The sequence below is a fragment of the Eleginops maclovinus genome, chromosome 23, assembly GCF_036324505.1.
Source record: "Eleginops maclovinus isolate JMC-PN-2008 ecotype Puerto Natales chromosome 23, JC_Emac_rtc_rv5, whole genome shotgun sequence".
Taxonomy (NCBI): Eukaryota; Metazoa; Chordata; class Actinopteri; order Perciformes; family Eleginopidae; genus Eleginops; species Eleginops maclovinus.
In genome coordinates this window covers 25,867,398-25,894,576 of record NC_086371.1, presented here as the reverse complement: position 1 = coordinate 25,894,576, position 27,179 = coordinate 25,867,398, and the positions used below count along the sequence as shown (strand labels likewise).

Genomic DNA, 27,179 nt, shown 5'->3' with positions numbered 1-27,179 from the left:
TTTTGCCTCGCGGTCGCTTACTTCAGCAGAGCAGATATATTCAGTGGGGGAGAGGGAGGCCCTGGCCTGTCTGTGGATTTGAGAACGCTGGCATGTTTACTTATACGGGAGGCGTTTCACCATTCGCACAGACCACCAAGCATTGACGGCACTGCTTGCGACCCAAAGCTCGGGGCACAGGCCTATGAGACTGCTAAGGTGGGCTGACAGGCTGAACCAGTAGAACTTCAGTCTGGAGTTTATGCCTTGGCGGGCCAACACAGTGGCCGACCTCCTGTCGAGGGCTGTGTCTGTGACAAAGGAGATTGTCATCAGACCCAGAGAGCGATGAGGACTGGGTCCACATCCTGCACGGGCCCCTCAGCCTGGCGGAGCTCCAGCAGGCCTCAGCTACTGATGAGGCCCTTGCGGCTCTCCGCACCTACATCCGGGACGGCTGGCCCGCCAAAGTGGATGATAGGCTGCTTCCCTACTACCATTTCCGCTACGAGCTCTCCTGCTGGGGGGCAGTGTGCCTAGCTTGTGGTCACCGTGCGGTCATTCCAGAGACTCTCAGGTCCAGAGTACTACACATGGCGCATGAGGGGCACCTTGGGGTGGTCAAGGTAAAGCAGCGCTGCCGTGATACAGTGTGGTGGCCCCACATAGACTCTGACGTTGAGGAGCTGGTACGAAACTGCGCCTGCTGCCTTCTGAGTGGGAAAACAGGCCAGCCTGCCACAGCCCCTCTCACCCCGGCCCCTTGGCCGTCTTCACCCTGGGAACATATTCAGGTCGACATCTGCGGAGAACTTCACGGGGCGCTGCCTGTTCATGCTCCTTACCTGCTGGTGGTGCATGATCTTCATTTGAAATGGCCAGAGGTTTTTCAGTTGAGCTCCATCACCGTGCACTCCATCGTCGACCGCCTGGACAACCTGTTTGGGCGATGGGGCCTCCCAGGTGTGGTCACAACAGATAACGGGCCCCAATTTGTATCAGCAGAGTTCGCAGAGTTTCTCACGCTGCAGTCCATCAAGCGCATCAGGACGGCAGTGTATCACCCAGAGAGTAATGGGGGGGTGGAAAGACTGAATAAAACTCTCAAAAATGGTATCCGAGCCTGTCTGGAGGAAGGAAAGACCTTCAGCGACGCTCTCAACCAAACTCTCCTGACCATCCGGGCATCCAAGCATTCCACCTCTGCAGTGTCACCTGCATTGCTCATGATTGGACGTGAACTAAAGCAACCACTGGACTGCTTGAGAGCTGAGCCAGCTCCTGCACGTGGGAGCCCAGGGCTCCAGAAAGCCAGAGCTCAGGTGAAAGATTCCCAGGCTCGGATGAAAGGGAAGTACGATGCCACACATAGAGTGCAGACCCCCTCACTTTCAGCAGGGGATTGGGTCAGGATCAAACGCCTTCACCGCCAAAATAAGCTGCAGTCCTACTGGTCAGAGCCCCTGCGTGTGACTAAGCAGCTGGGGCCGGCCACTTACAGACCGGAAAACGGGACTCGTTGGCACTCAAACCGCCTGCACAGAGTCGCAAGCCCCATGGCATCAGCATCACCTCTGTCTCCGGCGGCTCTAGGTTGGCAGCCCAGGCCAAGAGCTAATCGGGTGGCGGGTGACCCAACAGCGCCACTCGACGCAGCTTCAGGGCCAGCACGCCCTCAGAGAATGAGGGCACCGCCCGTCTGACATGGGGACTATGTGACAGGGTGATATGGACATTGGGGGTGGGGTGCAAGGTGAATGTTATGTTTCAGTTTCCTGGGGGGTGGGGGGAAAATGTTATGTCTGAAACAGGTTACTGTGTCTTTAAGGTTTTCAGCAGTAACGTACAGGAGTGTCGTAAAATGTAAGGTGTGGGGCAGTTCAGTAAAGGCAACAAACGGAGCAACACGGTGTGGTTATTGAGTCCTGCACAAACACAATAATGTGCAGCGAGGCAGTCACAATGGGAGAAAGAACACCCAAAACGGATGTGAAAGGAGGGTTCCTGATCCCCCTAACGTGCCTCGCTGTTCAGAAGCCTGTTTCTGACAGCTGTGTGTTTGTGTGTGCCTGTGTGTGTGTTTACAAAGTCAGGATCAATCAACAAAGAACCCTTCTTCGTAACAGCATATATGCCACGACATTTGTCCACACACTTTCAGAAACGTGGCTGTGAAGTCTGTGTGTTTTCACCTCGTGTTTGTGTTCCTCCTGTCAGTGGTGAATGCCAGTAATAGCCCATGGCCGGCTCTCTGCTCACTGACATTTGACAAAGCTGTAGTTGAGGAGTGATGATTGACAGGGGGAGGCAGTAGCCAGTAACAGCTTTCACTTTGTTCCCTAAAGGGAAACAACAGAGTCTGCAGAAACAGACGGAAAAGAATAGAGCTTGTTCAAAATGATCAACAACATGGGCCGCATTGGAGGGAAAAATAGAACACCCATGAACATGGTTGATGATATATAGTAGAAATATGTGAAAAAGATCTGAAATGCATTTGCAATCTTTAATCAGAGGCACCCTAAAATGAGGCAAATGATACCTTTGATTCGTTGTGTAGTAAAATTGCCCCATGATCCATGGATACAGAAAAGCCAGTTAAAGAGGATATATTATGCTCATTTCCAGGATGATATTTGTATTTCTCTACTTTCCATGCGTTAATGTTCAAATGTGTGTTTATTTTCCTCATACTGCCTGTACTGCAGCAACTCTTTTCAGTTTGGTGGTCAGCCCCGAGCAACACACACAGAAGAGGAGATATATCAGAGCGTAAATATTTGATCTTTAACATAAACACGCGTGGTTGCAATTACCCCAAACAGGTACACTTTTCAATGATTGAGACATGTTCGTTGCATGTAAATGAGAAGCCAGACCACATAAAACAACATCAAAATAGAGTTTGTTTATACCAAAAAATTCCCAGGTTCACATATTTGTGCCGCTTCAGAGAATAGCAGTTTTATTTCTTACACCGGGTATGTCTGCACCGCGTTCTGTCTGCGCCACAGTTTTGTTCCAACCTCCAAACGGCCTCATAACCCAACGGGCGCGTTTTAGAAGCGGAGCGTCTTGCGTGCACAGCTCGCAGTTATTGTTGATTTGGTCATATTTCCTGGACATTTGCACTTCTACAAGAAAGTGGTCTACGTAGTGAAATGGTTTATTTGTTGGTCTGTTTAAATTGTGTTAATTGTTGTTATTTCCTATTTTGTTGTGTTGTAGCCTACAGACGAAGTTCATAATAACTGTGATAGTCCAGTTATAAACGACATGAATCAAAGATGTGCTGCTGTATTTTAGTTGTAGAAGAAATGCATTCACTATCATAATAATGCTATATAATTTACACACAGTGCCTGTAAACAGGAGGAGAACGCTGGTATTTATTCTCCTACTTGAAAGACTACAGGGGGATGGGGGGAGGAGAAGGAGCCGGCTTTGGGTGCCCCCCCTCAACCAGCAAAGGAGACAACAAGGTGATTCTTATCACCTTGTGGCTGAGCTGAGGCTGGTCAGCCAACGACATCATCAATATTTTAGGAGTGCAGAGCAGATGGGTGAACTTCTGTCCCTCCTGGGCCCTGAACTGACCAGACATCAACAAATTACAGAGCTGCCATAGAACCCAAGCAGAGACTGGCCGTTCCACTTCCTGCCCGGCGCTTTGCAACGCCTCGCGTCTCCGTCAAAAATAGACCAGCAGCGTATTTTTAGCGGAGCCCAGCGCCGAGACGCTTCTGGGACGCATCTGAAACGCGATGCGACGCGTCTGGTGGAATCAGACGCATTGACTAGATTGGGCGCGATTGCTCGGCTTGGCGCAGATGTATCACAGCGTAGACGGACCCGGTGGAATACGGGGGTTAGTCTGTAGCCTTGGTGGGACACTAAATATATTAAATCTCAATACATCTGTGCAAGCATGTTGTTTTCAGATCAGTGAAATAATAGACGCACCTACGGTACAGAAAGATAAAGAGATATGCTTATAATTAGTTAGCAAAATCAATAAACGGATGTGCTTGCATCACATTTTGTTATTACCTTGTACCCTACCTCAGAAATGAAATGCCCCCCCCCCCCCCCCCCCCCCCCACACTGATTTAGGTCTGCCACCAGATCGTGTGTGAGTGTTACAACCCTGTAACCTTTTCTACAATATGTGTAAAAGCCAATTGGATAGAGCCAATCCTTGACTTCCCTGGCAGAGTGGGTGAAGATTCCACTGTAAATATGCCCTTTCATGCAATGGCAGAGTTTCACCAGAAAGAGAGGGCGCTTCATCCACAATAACCCATGAACAACGCTGAGGTACACTAAAATAACGTGTCTTTTCCTGTCACCCCTCAGTTATCAATTTGTATTAATCATTTAATCTTAACAGCTCTTTTGGATTTTCAATAGTAAAATGTTCTGAAATGTACACATATTAAGCTTTACTTTCATTGTAGTCTTGGATGCCATTGGACTTATTTGTATATTCTTAAACCTGTCAACCTAAATACTTATGTCCTGTATCATAAAGATTCCAAGAAAAATTTAATTTAGATTCAACTTGACAGCATTTGTTATTATATAGCTGCCTAAGCTTTTAGAGAATGAACAGTAGCAAGACATTCCTGGTTGGCCTAACTAACTCATTAAAATGTATTAAAGCTGACATTTAAACATAGCAGGATGGGAGTAATGCCACCATTTTCTCGTTTTATTGACACAAAAGGTCCCTTTCTGTAAACATGCACTTTTAATGATACAGCACCCCTTTGTATCATATTGTTTCATGTTTCATTGTTTCATAACAGTAAGCCACCCAGCAGTATATAATGTAGTTAAAATAAGCTACATACTTGCCAGCTGAAACATTATAGTGATGAAAAAATCAATAAGAATGTATTATTCTGAAATGGGTTGGAAAGTTACTTCTTGTACTTTATTTACAAAACGTAATATCAAAATTATATAATTTCATTTGATATAATCAACATCTACAATGCAACTGAGATTAAAATCACTGAGCCTTTCAGATTTCAACAACAAGAAGATGAGCCCAAATTGTGTGTGTGTGTGTGTGTGGGGGGGGGGGGTCATCCGTATCCCCCCCAATATTGAAAGTATTAGGTTGGCCCTGTCTGCATGCATTGTTAACAGCTGTGTAATACAATAACTAATGTTGCCAAAGCTTCTCACATTACAGTGATGATTCAACAATATGTATATTACAACTTGTTACCAAAAAAGTGGCTTTTTTAGTAGTATATGACTAACCAAGGAATTAATGGAATGATTATTTCATATTTAAAACTTGCCATTTGGTATATTTGAGCACAATTGACCACCAAGAGAGCAGTAGGAATCTCTAAATAGCTTGTTTTCTCCATTCACAGTGTGCTGCATCATTAGCATGGTTGGGGAAAGAACACAGTCGACTTTTCACTCTGCACGGTGCCAAAACACAACAGCATGACGCCAATGCCGGCCAAAGAAACCCGAGGAAACCTATGGATAATTTAGACACGCTGAACTTTTGAACTCTGCAATCATGTACCAACAATGCATGTCTATTGCGTCAGTCAGAAACTGAATATCTACTACACAGTAAGAAAGGAATTGAAGAACAGAACAAAAATGCTGGAGGGAAGCTGGAGAGATGAGAGAATTAGAGGAAAGAAAGGGAGAGAATAGAAACAAATAAAGTTGTTATGTTCCTGTTGCAGAGAGATCTAATGTTAATTTATGGTTCATTTTTGGAGCGGGTGCCCCGCTCGCTTGCTAACGAACAGGCTTCACAGTGACAGGCACCGTCTGTGAACATGAGCTACAAGCCAATTTGCCTGCTCTCTTTACACTCGCCGGCACGCACGCACACACACACACACACACACACACACAGACAAACACACACACACATACTGTACATGAACACCTTCGGCAGACGCTCTCCTCTTAGACAGACATCAAAGGCCTAAGCAAACCCAGGGAATAAGCAGGAAGCAGTCATCATCACAGGCCAATGGATTTCAAAATCTGAACTTTGAAGGCAACTTGGGAAATTGAAAATTCTCTGTTCTTCAAATCAGTTTCATCATCATCATCATCATCATCATCATCATCATTCTGTGTTGATTTTCTCTGCTTCCATCTTGTTTGTATCTATTTCAGACCTTGATCCCCCTGAAGATAGCAACGTAACTTAAAATGACGGCACACTGATCAAGGTGTTCTGCAACTGTCAAAGTCTGTTCACATTTCTTTTTCCATTAACCAGTCTTTAAACACGGATGGAGCACATACCGTGTTCCTGTTAGAGTTTACTTCCAGTCTGTCTTATTCTGCTGTTACCATAAGTGTTAACATTCTGTCTAACTTATTCTGCTTTTCCCTTAAGTGTTTACTTCCTGTCTCTCTTCTCTTACATGAATCCAAAGTGTTGTGCTCTCCACAAATGTAGAAATTAATATTCAAAAAGTATTGCATGGTGTTTTCTGATGAAGAAAAACAATGTTTCTTGTCCGAAGCTGACATTAAAAATGTACGGACTGGGAATGATGATCCCCTAACTTGTTCCCCTAAATGTTAAACCATGACTCCAGCATGTGCATTTCGATTTGAATCAGCTCGCTTCTCCCGCACAATGAGTTGGACCTCAACAAATACATGCCAGTTCGATATCCTGGCTTCCATCCATCTTCTCCCGCTTTTCCGTCAGGGTCGCGGAGCTAACAGCTCCTGGCTTCAGTTCAGATATCTTCCGTCCCAAACATCTGCTTCATTTGTATCATGGCCGTTCAATACATAGTTAAAGGTTAAATATTTGCCCATTTGAAACCAATGCAATAGAACTTAGAAGGTTCCGGCTTATTTGAAGTGAATATATCTGCAGATAAGCATATGCTTAAGAACCAAAGGGACAGATTGGTGGGTTATTGAAGGCGTGCGAAAAAAATTGACCCTTTGTCTATTGTTTGTTAGTACTGTATGCAGAACATTTCCTTTTTGGATGTGATGTTACTGATAATACTTGCAGCAGTATTCCTTTTATTGTAATTTGACACTGCATCAGACAGTTGCCAATTGGCAAGGCTTGCAGGGTAGGCAGCTGTTTGGTTTATAGCATTGTCAGTGGTTGTTAGATTAATTTGTAGGGTATTTACCTCTGCCAATTCATAATACTGAACTGCTTGTTGTTTAAGGGAAAATGGAGCTTTGTAGATGATTGTTTTGCCTGCACGGACAATATTCCTGTTTTTTGCCATAGCTGAGAGCTAAACCAGGATCACCCGAGAAGTACTTTTTCTGCAGTTGTTTGACTCCAATATGAACTTATCCGTCAACTGTTTATGGTTCTGTTGAGTTTGACACCAGACAGGAGCATAATCACAATCACTTTATCTTTATTGATACAAACAATCAGGAGTGTCAGAGTGGGGGAAACCGAGGGAGTGTTTCAGTAAAAGATTAATCTCAACTTTGTTAGGTTTAAAAAAAGCCAAGGAAGTCCAAAGCTTCATGCAAAGAGGTAGATAAACAAGATTCATCCACACCAGAGATCAGCAGATTCCCAGGAGCAAATTGTTGACCAAGAAAGTCTGGGAAAGACTTTTACCTATCTAACTTTCCTGACAAGGTTAAAAGTTTTTTCTATTTGTTGTATTGTGTGTCTTAAACATCTCTGACAGCTAAAGAAGTACTTTTAGGACCATTCCTATCTACAAACATTCCATTTGCTAGCTATGCAAAACTGAGTGCACAGAAAAATAAAACTTTAGCTCCGGTCGAATTGTCTAAACAATCAGGTCCTAACGTCTTTTCCTGACCACTTTTCCTTAACCTCCCTGAAAAAGTCATGTGGTTAAAGAAAGAGGAAAGGTGCACTCACACTAAACTTGTAAAAATAAACTTGGTCTTCTCGCATGTTGCAGACGAGCACGACATGTAAACAAACACTGAAATAAACGAAAAAAATGCAAAAGTTGGAGAGGATCAGCCATCATCACCGGTGCCATCTTTTTCTTGGAAGAGGTCAAGAATTCCAAAAAGGTCTAGATATATATAGCAGCTCAATGTGGGAGATATTTATTTAAGATACAGAAAGTAGCACAATTTCAGAACGCATGGACTCATGTCGCCATCCTGGAGGACACTGCCTAAACGAGGTAAGATTGTTGAGTCGTTGAACATGTAATAAAGATCAGCAGAAGGGTTGGGGAGTGAAAGGCTGATATTGTGGATATGTGTTCATTAATCAAGTGACCTTTAGTTGTAATTCTAGAGACAAGTCAAAAGATTAAATCTGTGATTTTGTGTGGAGTTTGTGGACAGAAAGGCAGGATATTTTATTTGAATTGTAAACAAAAAAGGATAGCCTCTGCATTAGATAGCACACAGTGTCGATATTATTCTTCATAATGTCTACAGAGAGTGTGGAGAGAAGACTCACAAAGACAGCCCTTGGTTTGGATTGAGCTGGTGACACACAGCTTTGTTTGGATTTAGGGTGTGATGAGTCATGTAAAAAGTCAGCACATTTATTCATCTCAAAAACACAAATCCCAATATTTTATCCTCCTCCTGTGGATCCCACTTTTTGTATTTTCTAGGCCTGGGAATGTAAAGATCAATTTGAGATGCAGTTCGGCACTATGTCATGTTTTTCTGGTCAGCAATCTTTATAGACATGTGTTTTGGTGCCTACAATCATTATGAAATGTTAGAGTCTATTAGTGTATTATGATTGTACAATTGTTGTTGTAAGCGTGGTTGACAGACAGATTTGGTACCAAATTTGAAAATATTGACCACCTGAAAGTGACAAATATGGTCAAAATGCCATTAAACTACGTTAAGACAACAAATGCTTGAGGACCAGAATAGAAAACACCATACTTTTGGCATTCTGAGAACTCATTTTTCGGTTAGTGTATGGTACCTTTGAATACATTGAAATTACTTCCTTATTATCTATATGGCAATACATCCTCTTAAAGCCCCCAGGCTGTAGTTTGTGGTGGTAAAGGTTTCTTGTGACATTTCATACAGTGAGTTCAAGTTTCAAAAACTGTAATTAAAAAGAAAAAAGTCATTTTAATATGACGTGGGGAACAGCTAAATAAACTGTCCATTGTTTTTTTCTAGCATTCTGCTGTATTCAATCCTCTCCATGAGATGAGCATAACAGTGTTCATGACAACTTGTATATACCATTTAATGAATAAATGTCATAATGTGACAAGAAAACACACACACATACTGTATGCCTTAACTATTGTGGACCCACAAACACACCCTGTGTCATTTCATCAATAAATGCAGCAAATTAGTGTGGAATGCAAGAAAATGTCCTAGTTTTAGCTGCTATTTACACTGTTCTCTATTATCGCAGATGCACTGGGAGTAGCCTATACATTCAATGTCAAAGACATGTATATCAATGTGGACTGTCATTAAGGAATATTGCTACAACAGCGGTTAGCAAAGCGTTACTTAAACCGTTAACAGCAGAGAGTTTGATCTCACATTTCATGCTCCGGAAAATCTATGATTTGTGAATATTAAGGAACGCTTTATTTGTTTTAATGAGTCCTGGCATGGTTTGAGATTATTCCGTCTGTGTCAAGACTCATGACACAGTGCCAAGAAAAGTGTGCTTAAGTTTTGGTTGACTCTAAACAAACAAAGTCGAGACTTTCATTATATCAAACGTTTAGCGCCATATTCAGACGCTATTTTTGTACTAATCAAGCAGAGTAACTTAAAGGCAGAAGCATTACCACAGGCTGTGTTTGATGTGTGTGTTTCCTTGGAAAACACACACACTCAAGCACGCTTACAACATGACACAAACACATGTTCACCAACTGTTGTGCACACTCTCCCTCATCTGTGTCAAAATAAATTGTCCTCGATGCTACTAGCTTAAAATTTGTGAGAATAGTCGATACAATGGATGAATCTCAGGTGAACAATAAGCTATATTATATTGTGAAATGTTTTTGTGAGTATTAGGAGAACAAACCAAGCCAAAAATCTTCTCTTTCCAACAGTGTATATAACTCAAAATGTCTTTCAGGGTTGTGTGACTGACTTCGATAGAGCAGGCTAACACATGTGCTGGTATGCCACCCACATGATCTGGTAGGAACTGGTAAGGGGTTTATGAAAGAATCATAACTGATTATATCCATAGAGTATTTCATGTGCAGTATGCAAACGAAATACAAGGATGTCATTATGAAAGCCAGCATGCTTTTCTGGCTATTTGAACCAACAACCCTTTTTAAGAACAGAATAAAAGGCGAATTAGAAGGCAGCCATAGTTACAAGAAAAACTAGAAAAATGAATGATTGAGAGAACCGAAAGGATATAAGCTCTTCAGAAATACTGTATGACAAGGTGGCAAAGTAACTCCAGCTTTGTTCAGCCAGATTCTACTACTATCTAAATATGAACACAAATAAATATAATAAGAACCACTCGGGGTCACATAAAAATCAGTGCACGTAATTGTTTTAGCACCTGAATAGTCAGTGCTATGTTTTTTGTTGGAAAATGCTGCTGTGTGGCTGCCACACCGCCACCTGCAATTTACTTTCCTTTGTTTTGCAGCTGTGTGCAGCTCCTTTATTTCATTCTTGCATTGCATTGTGGGCCAACAGCATCTGACAACTCAGATGCTTGTCTGCATAATGATAGTTTATATGGGAAAGTGAAGGATTTCCCAAAGCTTTATGTTCCAAAATGCAAAATGGAGGCTGCTGCTTATTCCATATAATAAATATCATTGAAATAATTCTCTATTTTATTGCTGAATGATGCAAAGTCCTGTTTTTAATTCCACACACGTTTCTTTTGCCTTCCCCGTTTGGTCACCCAGAATTGTTCAGCAGAGGTTAATTGTATAAGAAAAGAATAAGCACAAACTTGCTGAATCCATGCTATACTGAGTGACATCTACCCACACCTTAAACGCAGCGCTCGCTTTTTCTCTTTCCTACCTATCTCTATTCAATACACACACACACACACACACACACACACACTCACACACACACACACACACACACACACACACACACACACACACACACACACACACACACACACACACACACACACACACACACTAATATGTTGCTGTAAACTCTGTGGATTATGTAACTGTTATCAGGGCTACCAGTGACCTCTGGCCTCCCTCGCTGTCAGGGTCACAGCAGAGGTTAATTGTCTGATAACTGAACATACCATGGCCTCACCTCATTTCTGCTGAGACACACTGGATTCCTCCAACACCTTAAAAAAAAGAGATTTCCCACCATTATATGTGTGTGTGGTGTGTGTGTGTGTGTGTGTGTGTGTGTGTGTGTGTGTGTGTTTACTTGTCCCAGGAATTTGTAACATTGTGAAGGTCAGAAAAGAATCTTATTGGACACTTAGCATAGCTAGCTGATGCAACATTCATAATTAACTGTAAACCAAATGCTATCCTGTATATGTCCTCTAAACTTTCAAAGTTCTCTTTAGTGTAGTGGACAGTATGTCCACCTGCCACGTGGAACACCGGGGTTCAAATTTCCAGATGCCACGAAAGGGCCAAAGAGGCCCTTGGAAACACGTTCCAAGCACGTCCGTCAATCATGGCCACTGAACCTATGAATGGTGTACGTTGTTTCGAATGGTCATGCCTATGCGTGGATTCAGATGATTTGACAAATGTTGATTTGCAAAGACTCATCATTATAACATTCATGACAAAGCTACTAAGTGTTTGCTTGAAATCATTGAAGAACAACTACAATCAATGACCACTGCAAAGCGCTCAACGATTGCACTTTTGACAGACAAAATCAAGCAACGAAATAAATCCCTTCACATTTTTCCTGCACAAGCCCAAGATGAGGAGTGAAGCTGAGAAGCATAAGCTTAAAAACTGACCCAAGATGCATGGATAAGCAGGTGGGAATTTAAAAAAGATAGAATTAGTTTTCATTTTGAGCTTTTGGAAATGTTTTTAATTATTTTTTTTTTAAACCCTTGTATAACTTGGTGGTTGAATGGATGCAATTCTACATCCAGGCTTACACAGGGCATCAACCATGAGAGGGCACAAATGTAAAACTGGGACTACGTCAAGGGCCATACAGGATTAACATTTAATGAAAAATATAAACGGAACATTACATAAAGTGCAAAAACAAAACATATTTAGGTAGGCTACATTCTTCTGTAATGCTCATATGCCAGAACCAGATGTTCGGCATCTTTTTTTTGTTCAGTGACAGTATTCCAGCTTCAGCTGAAATTTTTAAATGTTTGCTTTGAGTCCACTTTCTTTTGGGTGACTTCAGAGGTCTCATGAGTGTGAAGCAGCGAACTGTGCAAAATACAATGTGCTGCCACAAGGAATTGTCAGGCCTCGATATCTCCTGTCCTTTCTAGAATGTCTTGGTGCTTTGGCTGTTGCAGTGCATTCTGGGACATTGTATCAGCAGCGTAGTTCTTATTTTCAGGACGGCCAGTTATGATAGACATATGATATTTGTCTCGCGTTTGAGTTTGAAATGTGTGATGTACAGGTTAGTATCAGAACAGTTCTACCGAACGAGAAGTATTTTGACTGAGTTAAATGTTTGTCTGTGTATATGTGTAAGTGTGTGTGTGTGTGTGTGTGTGTGTGTGTGTGTGTGTGTGTGTGTGTGTGTGTTTGTGTGTGTGTGTGTGTGTGTTTGTGTGTGTGTGTGTGTGTGTGTGTGTGTGTGTGTGTGTGTGTGTGTGTGTGGGTGTGTGTTCCTAAAATATGACAAACTGTACTCTGAATGACTGATATGATTCAAAGGAAAATTAGAATGATGATATTATTTCTATTTTAGTTGTGAGTGTCTATATGACAATTGTGTAAGAACAAATCTAGGAGAGATGCAGGATAAAATGACATTTTTACAATGGTTATTTCTGAAATGTAAGGTTCCAAATCACCTCACTGTTTGCATGTGTTGCTAATACATAATGGATGGTTTTGGCCTGCCACTGCATCCCCCAACCATTATCCCAATTACCACTGCATTTTGCACCACCATTACAGTCATTGTTATTATTACATAGTGGGCAAAGATGAGAATTTTATAGTTCCCTTCCTGTTTCATTATCATTAGGGTAATTTCTGAAGACTCGTCCCATCATGAATCTGCTTTTTTGCTCCAGTCTAACACTGATGGTTTACCAAGAAAAAGAAAGTTAGATTTTCTTACATTTTTGTCACACAACATTGAGGAAGAACAAAGAAGCAGGAAACACCGTTAGACATTTTTTCTTTTTTAGCTTTATGGCTTTAGTGGAAATGCTGAGAACTGGCCAAGAGCGAACACTGTGTCCAGGTCCTCAGCAGTAAGTCAGACTTGTTCAGGTGGGGTTTGGCCTCTTTGTCACCAATCTTGTCTGTGATATCATGGACAGAACCTCCAGGCGTAGTCGTGGGGGAGGGAAGCTTGCAGTTCAGTGAGCTAAGGATTGCATCGCTGCTTTTTGCAGCTGATGTGGTTCTGTTAGGTGTCTCTTTGTGAAGGAGTTCAAGTATCTCAGGGTCATGGAGCGAGAAATAGGTCGGAGAATCGGAGCAACGGTAACGGTACTCCACTCTGTTTACTGCACCGTTGTGACGAAGAGAGGGCCGAGCCAGAAGGCAAAGCTCTCAATCTTGTCATCCATCTTCATTCCTATAACTCCTAGAATTGTGACTGTACACTTCCAGCAGATACAGGTCTCCTGAGAAAACGATCTAAGTCTTCGGTTGCTATGTTCACTAGCTGGTGCACAGTAGGTTTATCAGGACTTCTTATCTTTATATATATATATATCTTTCACAATTTTTTTGTGCCAGAGAGCGCATTTATCGGAAATGCAGATTAAAAAGTGGGAGATGAAGGCAATAACTTTGCCCAAAGTGTTCGGCAGGCTCAGTTGTCGAAGCAATTTACTTGTCAGCAAACATTGCATATGGGCCACCAGCTCTAACCTCTGAGCTATCCAGCAGCGCAAGAGATTTCTTTTAAAAATGTAGACTACTGCCTGCAGCATCTTGAAATAAGGTTAATTAAAGCTGCGAGGTTAGTAAAAAAACAATTCCAACGAATTAAAAGGACGCACTACCTGCAGAGTTGTGTTTAAATTTTCAGTTTGTTCATCAACAACTTTCTATATATCTTAAAAATGTTGTTCTAGAAGTGTCGGGGCCTAGATTCCTGAATTCCACCTTTGACATTTAAATAAAACATCTAAAATCAATGATGACCTTTGACCCCCTTCTCAAACAATGCAGTTAACTTTGGTGTGAAGGACATAAGATAACGAGTGTGACTTTAATTCATATTCCGGACGTGTACAATGATTATGAGTCACGCTATCATTTAAATAGCTAAAGGGGCATACAGATCTTCACATTATTTGCCAGCTTCCACACACAAGGAGAAAAGAAGGATAACATTGCGCGTGACAAGTGTTGTTGGGGGCCGGGGCATTTCGTAACCTTTATTATGCCAGGAAGAGTCTTGTCAAATTAAATTACAACATAATGGGGAGAGATGGAGAGGGGGGAGTGGCAGGGAAACAACATGGGTGGCTGAATTAAACTGAATTAACTGAATTAAATTAAATGACATGTCACTTGTTAGACGCCTTTATCCAAACCACGAGTAAAAGAACCAAAAAGTATATACAGGCTTGGGAAGTAGCGGAATACATGTAACGGCGTGACGTAATTAGGATACAAAAAAAAGGTAACTGTATTTCCTTACAGTTACAGAAAAAAAGACGTAATCAGATTACCGATACATTTTGAAAAATAGGGATTAGTAGCAGGATTACAACGGTAAAATATATTAAAGAATAAAGAATGATATGACGATGCACATGCGGGCACATTCATGAGTCTCACAACACCACTCTGGTCATCATGGCAAGTCGTAGGAATGCATTTACTGGTTGGAAATTTTGCGATAATTTTGTTTTCAAAGGAGAAAGGGGAAACAATATTACACTGCAGTGCAAACTGTGCCTTCCAGCTGTAAATGTACTGTCGTTGTCCAAGGAGTCGACATCAAATTTGAAGAAACATTTACAGGTAAGACCAATCGTTAAGGTTAGCTACACAGAAATCCAGGTAGCTAAAGTTAACGTTAGTTAGCTAACTTGTCTACTACTACTTACGTTACTAGCTACTGAAAAATATTTTGGGACTGTAAGTGGTGATGCTTGTGACCGGAATGGTGTGTGGTAACAACACTAGCCCCAGACTGGAATAAGTTTATGGCAGTTTAATTGAAGTTTGAGTGTCAGGTGTGATTAGCATACTGAACAAAGTAGGCTGTATTTACTTTATATTTGTATCATTCCCGCTATTAATCTGACAAAAGATAATCGTAACAAAGGAAGGAACAGCTGGACAAACAATTACACAACGAACATAGAACATTATATTAGGCTAACTCAATCATTGATTTGCATATTTGGTATTGAGGTATTCCAAAAGTAACGGAAAGTAATCAGGTTACTTTACTTTAATATTGTGATACTTAAATTAGGTTACTGACTACATTTTTTACAGGTAATTAGTAATTGTAACAGAATACATGAGTATTCCCAACCATGAGTATATACTATATTAAAGCTTAGGTAAACACAAGATTTCTTGCAAGAAACGTGTCCTTTGTTCAACAGCCAGCCAACAGTGCTGTGGTAACATTGCTCCTCTCAATACTTTCGGTTGACAATGTTTGGTTCGGTATTTCACAGACATTAACTCTGTGTGTGTGATCTTTACGTTCAACACATAGCGATGGGAAATGTGTACACTTGTAAACTAATATTGAGAGAGGATCAAGTAAAATAACACTGGGGTTAGCTATTATGTCAGCCAACCAAGTTATGATATGGTTTGATTTGTCTGTCTGTATATCTGTCAGCAGGATAACTAAAAATATTGACCTGATATTCACAAAATGGAAAGCTGTAGCCTGGGTCAAGGAAGAACCCGTTCATTTGAGAGAAGATCCGATTGACAGGGTGCATACACACATTATTTTTTCACTTATGTCCTTGTGTCCAAGTCAGTTAATGTAATTTATTATGATCATGAATCCTTTTATCTACACAAATTGTGTTTAAATGTGTCACAATCCTGATGCTTTCTGTCACAGTTTCAAAGAAATTAGTATTCTTTGTAATTGGAATTCCCTAAAACAATCAAGTTAATCAGTTTCATGCTGTTAATGAGCAATGTTGATTTGTGATTACATCTCATCTAATCTAATAATCCTCCTTCTAACACAGTATAGCTTCCTGTTTATGTCCTCCATGTTCTTTCTTCCCCATTGTTCCCTTGGCATCTTATTTTCATTTCAGCTTTTCTCTTTCAGTTTTGTCCTTAACTATGCCTGGCTTCAAAGCTCCGCACCTGTATCTTCATCTCTGCATAATTGGGTGATTCCATTACGTGCCTCATGAGTTCTTACGCAAAAAGAAAACCTGAACGTTAATTAAATGAATAATGTCAACAGATTTCACATAACTGTATTGTGTAAGTTGAAAGCAATTATATTAAATTGAACTTAATCATTTTTATTTGAACTTGATATTATTGCTTTCAACTAACCTAATACAGTGATGTGAAATCTGTTGACATAATACGAGGGCTGCCCCAGACTAAAGATGTTTCTAGTTGAACAATAGTTGTCAATTCAGGCGATTTGCCGACTAATCGTCACACATATACTATGATTACTGATATTATTAGTTTATTTTTTTCTCAGAAGAAGAATCCACACTTTGGATTTCCTGCCGACAAAATCAGGAAGAATTAATCACCAGCCATAGCTCTGAATGAAGTCTGTGGGGTTTTCCAGCTGACGCATCAAAGCACAGGCAAGTGCACACATGAGTTTTAATTTTTGGAAATATTTTTTCTTCAACTAATAGACTATTCATTTGTTGACAATTAATTTGTCAACAAATACTTTTTTCGACGACTAACATTTAGTCGACTAATTGGGTTACATGCTGCTATTCCGACATGGTGCGTTGGGTCTGCATAGCTCCACTTAAGTGGAAGCATTCGGAGCGGCAGTTGACACTGTCAGACACGCAGGGCCCCCCTCCTCCCTCATGGACCTTCTGATAGCCCTCCCAAATCCACTGCCACTGTTCCTCCATCGTCATCCCATCAGCTCCGGTCTACAGCTCCGCAGAATTGGGAGCAGCCTCGATGACTTGCATTGCTTTAACTTTCTTTGAGCGACTCCCTTGCAGATTGGATGCAGGGCGATCGGACAACAACGAAATTGAGGGCCAACCAAGTGCATCCATTACAACAATAGGCTATATTATACAAAATAAACTGAATATGAAATATATGAACAAAAATGAAAGAAAGACGATGCCCTGACGCGCCTGGGTAGACTGTTGCGATACTACTGTCGATGGCGGTACTAAAATTGTGTCGTAATAGGGGCATGTCGGAAGAGAGTCATGCCGTTATAGGGGGATGTCGGAATAGAGGGTGCACCCCGACTAATTGGGGCTTGTGATGGTCTCACTAGCACCGAGCTAGCTATCCATCCAGTGAAACACTTTCAAAGAAACTCCGGCACAGATGTCAGCTTTACTGAAGTTTAATGAATTGGTGAAACTGTAAACAGAATACAGAAATAGCAGACTGTTATTAACTGCCCGTCTGACGAGCTGAATAAACAAACTACTCTACACCAGTGGTAACCAACCTTTTCAAGCCCAAGATCACTTTTTATTCCAAATTGTAAACTGAGATCTACCAATCCGATATCTTCCAAAAAACCCACTTAGGAGTAAAACTGTTCATCTGCTATTTATTTTTGCAATCCATTTCTGTTACAACAGGCTCAATGTACGTGCATACATACACACAAAGAAAAACCCAGTTATGCACAGTATCTACTCAATGCTCAATATCCATATTTACAGTATCTGCTCAATGCTCAATATCCATATTTACAGTATCTGTTCAATGCTCAATATCCATATTTACAGTATCTGCTCAATGCACAATATCCATATTTACAGTATCTGCTCAATACAAACTATCCATATTTACAGTATCTGTTCAATGCACAATATCCATATTTACAGTATCTGCTCAATACAAACTATCCATATTTACAGTATCTGCTCAATACAAACTATCCATATTTACAGTATCTGTTCAATGCACAATATCCATATTTACAGTATCTGCTCAATGCACAATATCCATATTTACAGTATCTGCTCAATGCTCAATATTCATATTTACAGTATCTGTTTAATGCACAATATCCATATTTACAGTATCTGTTCAATGCACAATATTCATATTTACAGTATCTGTTTAATGCACAATATCCATATTTACAGTATCTGTTCAATGCTCAATATCCATATTTACAGTATCTGCTCAATGCACAATATCCATATTTACAGTATCTGTTCAAAGCTCAATATCCATATTTACAGTAGGCTATCTGCTCAATGCTCAATATTTAGTTTCTCAGTTCAATTAATAATATTCACACTTACAGATATTAGCCTTTAGTTCAATGAACACAATCCATATTAAGTTTCTCTGTTCAATGCACAATATCTGTCAATGCTCAAGTTGCTCTATCAGTCTGACTTTAATGAGACTGCTGTGACTGCACATTATCTGCAAGTCTTTTGAAATCTGGTTGATAGTTAGTGATTGCCAGTCTGAGGCAGTCAGTAATAGGCCAGTCATTCTATGCCATTTTTGGGTCAAACCCACCACAAATTGCAATAGTAATGAAACAGACATTTTTCAATGTCAAATGTAGTGGAGAATGACATACTAAAAGTCAAGGAAAATCGGAGCATTGGAACATTCCCAAATTTTGCAATCCTTAAGAGAAGGTTTTAAGAGAAAATCTGCATACAATTTTCAGTGTATACTTTAGACAACTGTTTTTAACAACTGTTTTCTTGATAAATCCTAATCAGATCTTGCAATTTTATGTCCCTGAGGCCTGCAATGTGATGGCTTTATCTGAACAGGTTCATATCTTAGTATATAAACATTGCTTCAATGGAGTTATAATGTATTTTAACCACATGCCAGCTTCAAAGTGTAATGCATTTTGGGGGGTAGGGTAGGACATTTCTGTCGGTGTTCATGTTCTCCTGCCCCATTGCTTGAATATGTCTCTGGAAACATGAACCTTGATATTTCCTGTAATTATCTCTTGAAGATATGAAAATTCAATGAAAAGAAGTAGAGCAATAATCATTTCAGCATTCTTTTATTACAAGAAAAATCCTGAAAAACAAAAAACGATATCTGAATGAATGAATTGAATGAACATCTCCATGTACCAGACCACATTGACAAATTATTAATCTTCTTCTGGATCACTTTCTGGTTCTGGCAAGGTCACATTAGAACAGTGAAGTCCTTTGCATTCACTGCAGGCGGAAGAGCATTCCAGGCTGTACTTGCGACAGCTGCATCGTCGGGTGCTGCAGTCTGCTTTGCAGCCACAGTGGATGGCATCTAGCAGGTAATCTGGAGCAGGCTTCATCTCAGTCATAATGGGAACCATTCTCTCGTCACGGATAGCCCATCCCCAACCATTGGCATCCATGCCAACTCCTTGCCACTGCTGAACCTGAACATACACCCGTAGGCAATGTTGCTTTGCAGATGCTGATGTAGGGGGCAGGGTACGAGGCTCAACTCTGACAGTGCTTGTTGAACCTTCTGGCAGAAGCGTTGAAGCCTCAGCATGTCCAGTGTTTCCCCGGGCTGGCCATTATACAAGCAAACCAGGGCATTCTCTCCAGCTGTCATGACATCCTCTTTCGACGCTCCAGGAGTGTTGAACGTTGCCAAAAGCTCGGAGAAATACGCACTGGAGTTCAGCTTCTTCAAAGCTGCTGATTTGCCAATTGAGTACAGTCTTGACGTGGTATCACAACCCAGGAGTCCATGTGCGACAAGAAGCTTGTCACACACATGGCGTCCAACTGTCTTTTGCACTTGCCCGATATTCCAACATCTTGCTTGCCTCCTTGACGTCAGCTTAGGCTCAGGTCGGAAGAACAGGTTGTGTGATGTGGGCCCAGCACGACTGCATAGGAGAACAAGAAGATCGGTGTCATCGCCAACTAGCACAGTGTCCTTGGTGTTTGCACATGCAATGGCTGTCTCCACTATGAGGACATCTGCATCTGCCCTTGCATGAAGAACATCGTTGTGCTGCCGTTGAAGGTCATCACTCAGTAGATTGATGAAGCGTTGTTTATTTGTTTGGTTGGCAAGGAAGTCATCTTTCTTCATAGTACATACCATGTCCTTTGTGAAGTTGACAAGGGGACTGCTGTGAGATCGAACGCGCCTGCTGTGCGCTCCATCTTTGGTGGAGGGTGCGCTCACATATCCATCAAACACTATGACAGCGTTACCATACCTGTCTCTAACATATCGTACGTAGTGACTGGAGATTCCTTCATAGGTCTCGCCAGAATTCCAAGGAATTCTGTGTAGCAATGCCCCACCATCCAGAACATATTGCACATTCTGTGGCAGCACTGTGTTGCGAACGGCAAGGGGGAGTTGTTTCCAAATGGCCTCAGCTAGCGCTGGCTTGTCGGCCTCAAGCAGGATATAAATGGTCTGAAACAGTGCTGGTGGGTAACTGCATAGTTCGTACTTGAAGACATCAGTGAGGTCATCACAGCGTGATCCTGCCGTACTCAGACGTTGGAACAACAGTTGTGGATCTATCAGAACAGATTCTTTGCCAGTTTTCACTGATGAATGTGTGTCAAAAGTCACAACCTGATTTTTTTCTTGAACGTGTGATCAAGAACCTTTTTGTCAACCATTCCATCTAAGATCTTCCTGCCCACTGACGCTGCTTGGTCAGCATTGACCAAATCTCCAGCTGTGATGCCAGTGTCAATGCTTTGCAGAGTTGGATCGTTTCCAAAGGGATCCTTTGATGACAGGTAGCCAATGAGTTTGTGCGTGTCATCTGTGTCCCGTGTTTGTCGAGCTGCTCTTTGTTCTCTGTGCTTGTCACTGGTCCCATACTGCACTGATGGTATAAGTTTATGTGTTTTTTCTCTGCCCTGGTACTTGTCTGGTGTTCCACAGAACAAACAGTGTTCACTGTAGTGAAACGCAGGACTGGCAGATCGACGCGCACACACAGTGCCGCTGGAACCACCAGTACAGTCATATCTCTGTTTTCTGTTGTCTCGCTCAATAGACAGTTGGGAGCAGAAGTCCTTCCTGCATTTGGTGTGTACAACTTGTCCAGGTGCAACACTTATATCAGCCTGCCGTAAGTCATTTGCCTTGCTTATTCCATCACACCCCTTGGCACCTAATTTCGTGGTTTGTTCGCCATTGCCGAGAGACTTGCCGCAGAAAACGCAATCGTCCATGCTACTGGTTCAACTGAAAAAAAAACCAAAAGGCTATTAAACGTTAATTATCTCAATGTATTTACCCTTAGGGGAGAGGGGGGCTTCATACAAGAACCAGAAAACAATAACATTCAACACAACACTTTCCATTTTTAACCAAATAACAGTTTGTATAGTGTGTGTGATGTGTGTGAGTGTGTGTACGTGTATGAGCGACACTGAAGCCAAACTTCCCCAGGCCGGCTATTCCCATAGACCTCTAAACAAACTAGATCATATTAATTTTAACCAAATAAGTTAATACAATTGCACCCAATGGCTTAACATGTGCCAACCAACCCCAAAATCAGTGTGCCAACCAACCCCACCCACATTAGGACACACCTCTCTACTAAAATGATGTTAGCCAGCTAGCATCACTCACCACTGACTTTCAAATTTCATATAAAAATAAAGCTGATTCCTATCTCTATCAACTGAAATGAATACATGTTCTATATCTCTTTGTAATACAGTTCTGTAATGTATTAGTGGGAGGGGCATTTTTTTTGTTTTGACACTGCAAAATTGGAAAGTTGTCCTCACCTCAACAGATAGTGACCTTCAGATGTTTTGATAAACTTAATATGTTCAGGTCAAGAGGGCAATCATTTATTTTAATGTTACATTTTTTGGGCAGTGCCCTCTACAGGCCTGGAAATTAACTGTGTGCCAACCAACCCCGCTCTCCCCTACATGTTACAGGCATTCTTTATGCATTGTGATCAATTGAAAAAATAAGGTAACTACATCCTAACTTAGAGATAAATATATCACAGAACCTCTAGGTAAGCAACATACACTTTTTTTTTTTGACATCTTTTGAGAAATGTGAAAGAAATAACATTTCTATTAGCGTATTTTCATGCATAACTTTCAAAAAGTGGTTGCTCGAAATGAATGTGTTCCAATGCCTCGATTTTCCTTGACTTTTACTATGTTATTACATGGGTCAAAAGAAGCAAAAATGCCAAGTTTCATTACTATTGCAATTTGTGGTGGGTATATCACTAAAATGACTGGCCTATAAGATGTGTGTCAGTCATACGAGTTTTATACTTGGATTTTATTATTTTCATTGTTGAAAAGCCATTTCACACAAGTATGTGGAGCCAAAGTAGCCCTTCAGTTTACACATGACACAATCAGTGGATACCGCTCTCTACTCACGAGAGACCAAAAGTCCTGGTCTCTTGCTCTGGCCTTCAATTCAATGTCGCTTTGCATTTCAATAATCTCCATGTCAACGCCCATAGGGAATGTAAACACCCTGCATTTTAACTGACAGCTGTTCAATGTCAACGCTGAGGAAAGGGTTTGATACAAAACCAACTGCTTGCCCCATGTGTTGTACCTCCACAAATCAAGTGCCAAATTCTGATGTCAGTTTGTTCAAATGGGTGCAGAATTGTTCAGGACGAAAAGCGGTTTTGTCTGTGAGGTTTTGTGACACCTTTTCAAGATTTGGGAAGTGTGTCAGCCTTGCATGTCTTAACTGAGTGGTCCACAAACTGAGCTTCACTTTGAATGCCTCCACTGCGCTAATCATGTGACCAAGCTCTCGGTCTTTCCCTTCAATTCTCGGTTAAGGTCATTGAGTTTTGCGGTCAGATTGGTAAGGAACCCCAAGTCCAATAACCAAGTATCGTCGGACAGCTGCTCATACTCCTTGTTCCTCGACTTCAGAAAACTGATGATCTCTGGCAGCAAATCCAGAAAACGCTGGAGCACCTTGCCCCGACTGAGCCACCTTACATCTGCGTGAAGGATCAAATCTCCATATGCAGAGTCGAGTTCGTCCAATAAAGACTTAAATAGACGGTGCTGAAGCGCTTTTGCGCGAATTGAATTGACTATTTTAACAACAACATTCATTACATGTGACATGTCAATTGCTTTAGCTGCAAATGCCTGTTGATGTATCACACAGTGATAGTTTACAAATGGTGGAAAGTCTGGGTCTTTTCTGCACAACCCGACGAATCCTGTACGAACACCAATCATCGCCGGTGCCCCATCGGTTGTGAAGGACACTATCTTATGAATGGGAATCTTGTACTCACGCACAAAGTCCTTGAATGCCTTGTACACGTCCTCACCCCTGGTTCTTTCTTTCAATGGGATAAGGGCCAGAAAGTCCTCCTTGACAGTAAAATCCGGGAAAACCATTCGGACAAACACACTTAGCTGGGCTGTGTCTGTGGCGTCGGTAGACTCGTCAAATTGAATTGAAAAGTATTCCGAGAAAGATAAGTCTTTTAATACTTGCTGGGATACATCTTCGGACAATGACTCGACTCGTCTGGTTACAGTTGGTGCACCAAGTGGTACACTTCTTATCCTTGCGTTTATGTCTTCTTTGTTTTTAAAATCAGCAAACAACACGTCAGCTGTAAGGCTCATTGCTTCTTTGATCAACTCGCCATCCGTAAATGGTTTTTTGTGCTTAGCCAAAATATGGCTAACTCGGAAGGATGTTTCTGCAGCTGCCTTGCTCTTTGCTGTAGGCGCGATGAAAAGCGACAGCTGTGCTTTTAGTCCTCTTTCAGTTCATCAATCTTTTTGATCTTAATGCGCTGTTGAGTGGATATGAGTCTTTGAATTTAGCATGGGTGCTAGCATGATGGCGCTCCAGGTTGCCACGTTTTGGCAAGGCTAACGGCATATGGTGTATGAGGCATATAGTTTTCTGTTTTGCTGATGTGAAAAGATATTCATGCTCCCATTCCGGGTGGAAATAATATGTTTTTGATTTATTTTTTGCCGGACCCTCAGCCATATCGATGTTAACTGTTAGTTAAGGTCGGCAGAACTTGGCACAGTTTAAACTTAGGCCTACTACTTTCTCAAGATGTTTGTTAGGATATGATTTTCTTTAAACCCCGCCCACAATTGCATGCAGCCTCAGCATAGACCTCAGCATATCAAATAACCAATGGAGTTTGTAAAATGACCTATGCGTGATTCAAATCAACAAGGTCGAAAAAGCCTGTTAAAACAACCAACCAACCAGAGCATGAACATTTTTTTTACAAAATGTGAAAATGCTAGGGATCGACAGGGAAGGCTTTGAAGATCGACCAGTCAATCGCGATCGACCTGTTGGTTACCCCTGCTCTACACAATGAGCTACGGCACATAATATCGATATGCTAATTAGCCTAGCCGCCAATTAGCTTAGCCACTCGGAATTGTCATTGTATTTATACAAACATCAACATCTAGCAAACAATATGTTCCTTATGATACCACACTTTGTCTGACAAATATACCCACAGACGATGCGTGAGCCAGCAGGAAATATGAAGCACAGCTTCTGCAGAGGAGAGCCTCCTTTTAACAGAACAATCTAACTTAGACGTGAACTACACTCAGAATTAACAAGCATGGACCGGCAGCAGCAGCAATTGACAAACAATGCAGTAGTGCTACTTAACCACCACTAGGTGCCGCCAAAGCACAGTCAAGTGGACACATGACATATGCATTAGAAATATATATTAATTAAGGGCTGAACAGGGCTAGCTCTACATGTAAGTAAAGTCAACATTTCCGTTTTTTCAGTGTAGAAGGAGGTTCAGATGACACTTGAATTAAATGTTTAAAGGTAATTACAATAATAAACTGAATTTATGTCTTCATCGTCAATTTGTGGGCCTCTTACCAGTTGCTTACACCTACAAAATGTGTTAATCGTGCTCCATTACAGGATTGATTTGGTATGAGACCCTGACTTGGAACAATAGATCATTTTGAGCTGATGTCACTGAGTGCAACTCTTCTCCTCCCACTCTTCAGAAGCTAGCCGTGACTCTACATCAGCCCCTGACAACTTAAGTTCCTCCCTTTGCCTTGCCGGGAAATTAAATTGACTCAGAAGTACACTGAGAGCCCTCCAGAGATTTCTTTCCCTCTGCTGTCCGAGTAATTTATTGTGACAGAGATGTTGGTGCTTGTTCTGCCTTAGAGGACATTGTGTCATAGACGCACCCCACAAAGGCTGTTGTTTGGCTGCACTTCCTAACTTGATGTTAAATATGTAAAAGAAGTTGATAATACATTTTGAATTACAGGGTAAGGATTGTAGCAAGAACAATAAAAAACAGTGTGGGCAAATTCCATTATTTCTGAAATGATTATCGTTATTTGACAGCTGTCACTCCCATTTACATTTTGTCCCATGATGCATCTTTGGTGGAATGGAAACTTCCTGATCTTTAAAAAGTGTAAATGCATCCAAGAAGCATTCAAAGAGACTGAAATCAGATTGTAGGTTTGACATATTATAACCAGATATTTATATGTAAATGCCTTCGTCTGTCAAACACAACTATGCAATCTTTAATTCATAGTCTAACGAGATCAGTAAACTGTTTCTGAAAATATCTACTCAAATTGTATGCATTTTATATCGTTTTTTTGTCTAGTCTGCAATCACTGAAAGCGCTTTTACAGCAGTCACCCTTTCACCTCAACATTTATTTTCATCTCAGAAATCCATTATTCATCCTGAAGTAGGGAACATTTACGGCAGAAAAGGTACAATGCAGATAAAAGGCAAATAAAAGAGTAGACGAGCAAATGTTCATAAAAATAATCAAATAAGTACAAAAAAAGTAGGGGGAGACTGGGGTAAGGTGAGTCAATCTTTCCTTATGTTTAGGTAAGCAAAATTTAGATTAAAGTCAAATGACAACAACAAACTTAACTTCAGGATGTCTTCTGTCAATCAAAATGAAAGTAATGTATCTATTGGCTCTGCTGTTCCATTGTACTCTTCACTTCCTTTTTATGTTTCCCTGCAGGGTTGACCTTCAATATTTCTGTCTTTTGCCCCTGCTCTGATGGATTTTCCACCCTCACCATCACCCCAAAATGCAATCTAGCATGTTGATACTGAGACATGAATAAATGTGACTATTTCGAAGTATATATTGAAGCTTAGGTAAACACATGATTTCTTGCAAGAACCATATCCTTTGTTCAATAGCCAGCAATCCGTGAGTATGCCTGCTGTGATAATATCGCTTCTCCGATATTTTAGGTTGATAATGTTTGGTTCGGTACTCCGCAGATATTAAATCTGTATGTGCGATCTTTACGTTCAACAGGCAACGATGGAAATGTGTACACTTGTAGACTAATATTGAGAGAGGATAAACAGTAAAACAACACTGGGTTTAGGTATTATGTCAGCCAACCAAGTTATGTTTTAACTGTCTTTTGCCACTGCTCTGATGGATTTTCCACCCTCACCATCAGTGGGTGCTCTCTCCATCTTTCTCTTGGACTTTTTTTTTGCATGATAGCTTATATACAATGTTTAAAACATAAAAAACAAATCAGTTGTGTAAAACTACACTGAAGTAGCATGTTATACTACAGAGACTTCACTAAACGTCAGTGCCTCATGGTGGGTTAAGTTGAACCACTGGCTCAGTTAACCCGATAAAACTGTCTAGTTTAGTCATTCATGCTAATCGTTTGCTAAATGATTCACATGGTTTCACACCTTGCTAAACAATCAACATGTATGAGACATATTTTCAGAGGTGGATACATTTGCTTGACAGAACAGTAATTATACCTAACATTTTGAACGTGTACTTTGACAAGCATAACATTATTAATTATGAAAAAAAATATTCACTAGTTTACCATGTTCTCTCCATCACAGCCAAATAGAAATGATGGCTGCTTCCTGATTTTTTTT

The 27,179-nt window shown here is 41.1% G+C and overlaps 1 protein-coding gene across 1 annotated transcript in view; it reads right to left on the bottom strand.

Annotated features, from left to right (window-relative positions):
• Nucleotides 1-27,179, bottom strand: part of zgc:154054 (Alpha-1,3-mannosyl-glycoprotein 4-beta-N-acetylglucosaminyltransferase B-like) — a 454,830-nt gene that overhangs the window by 296,956 nt on the left and 130,695 nt on the right. The window lies entirely within an intron of this gene.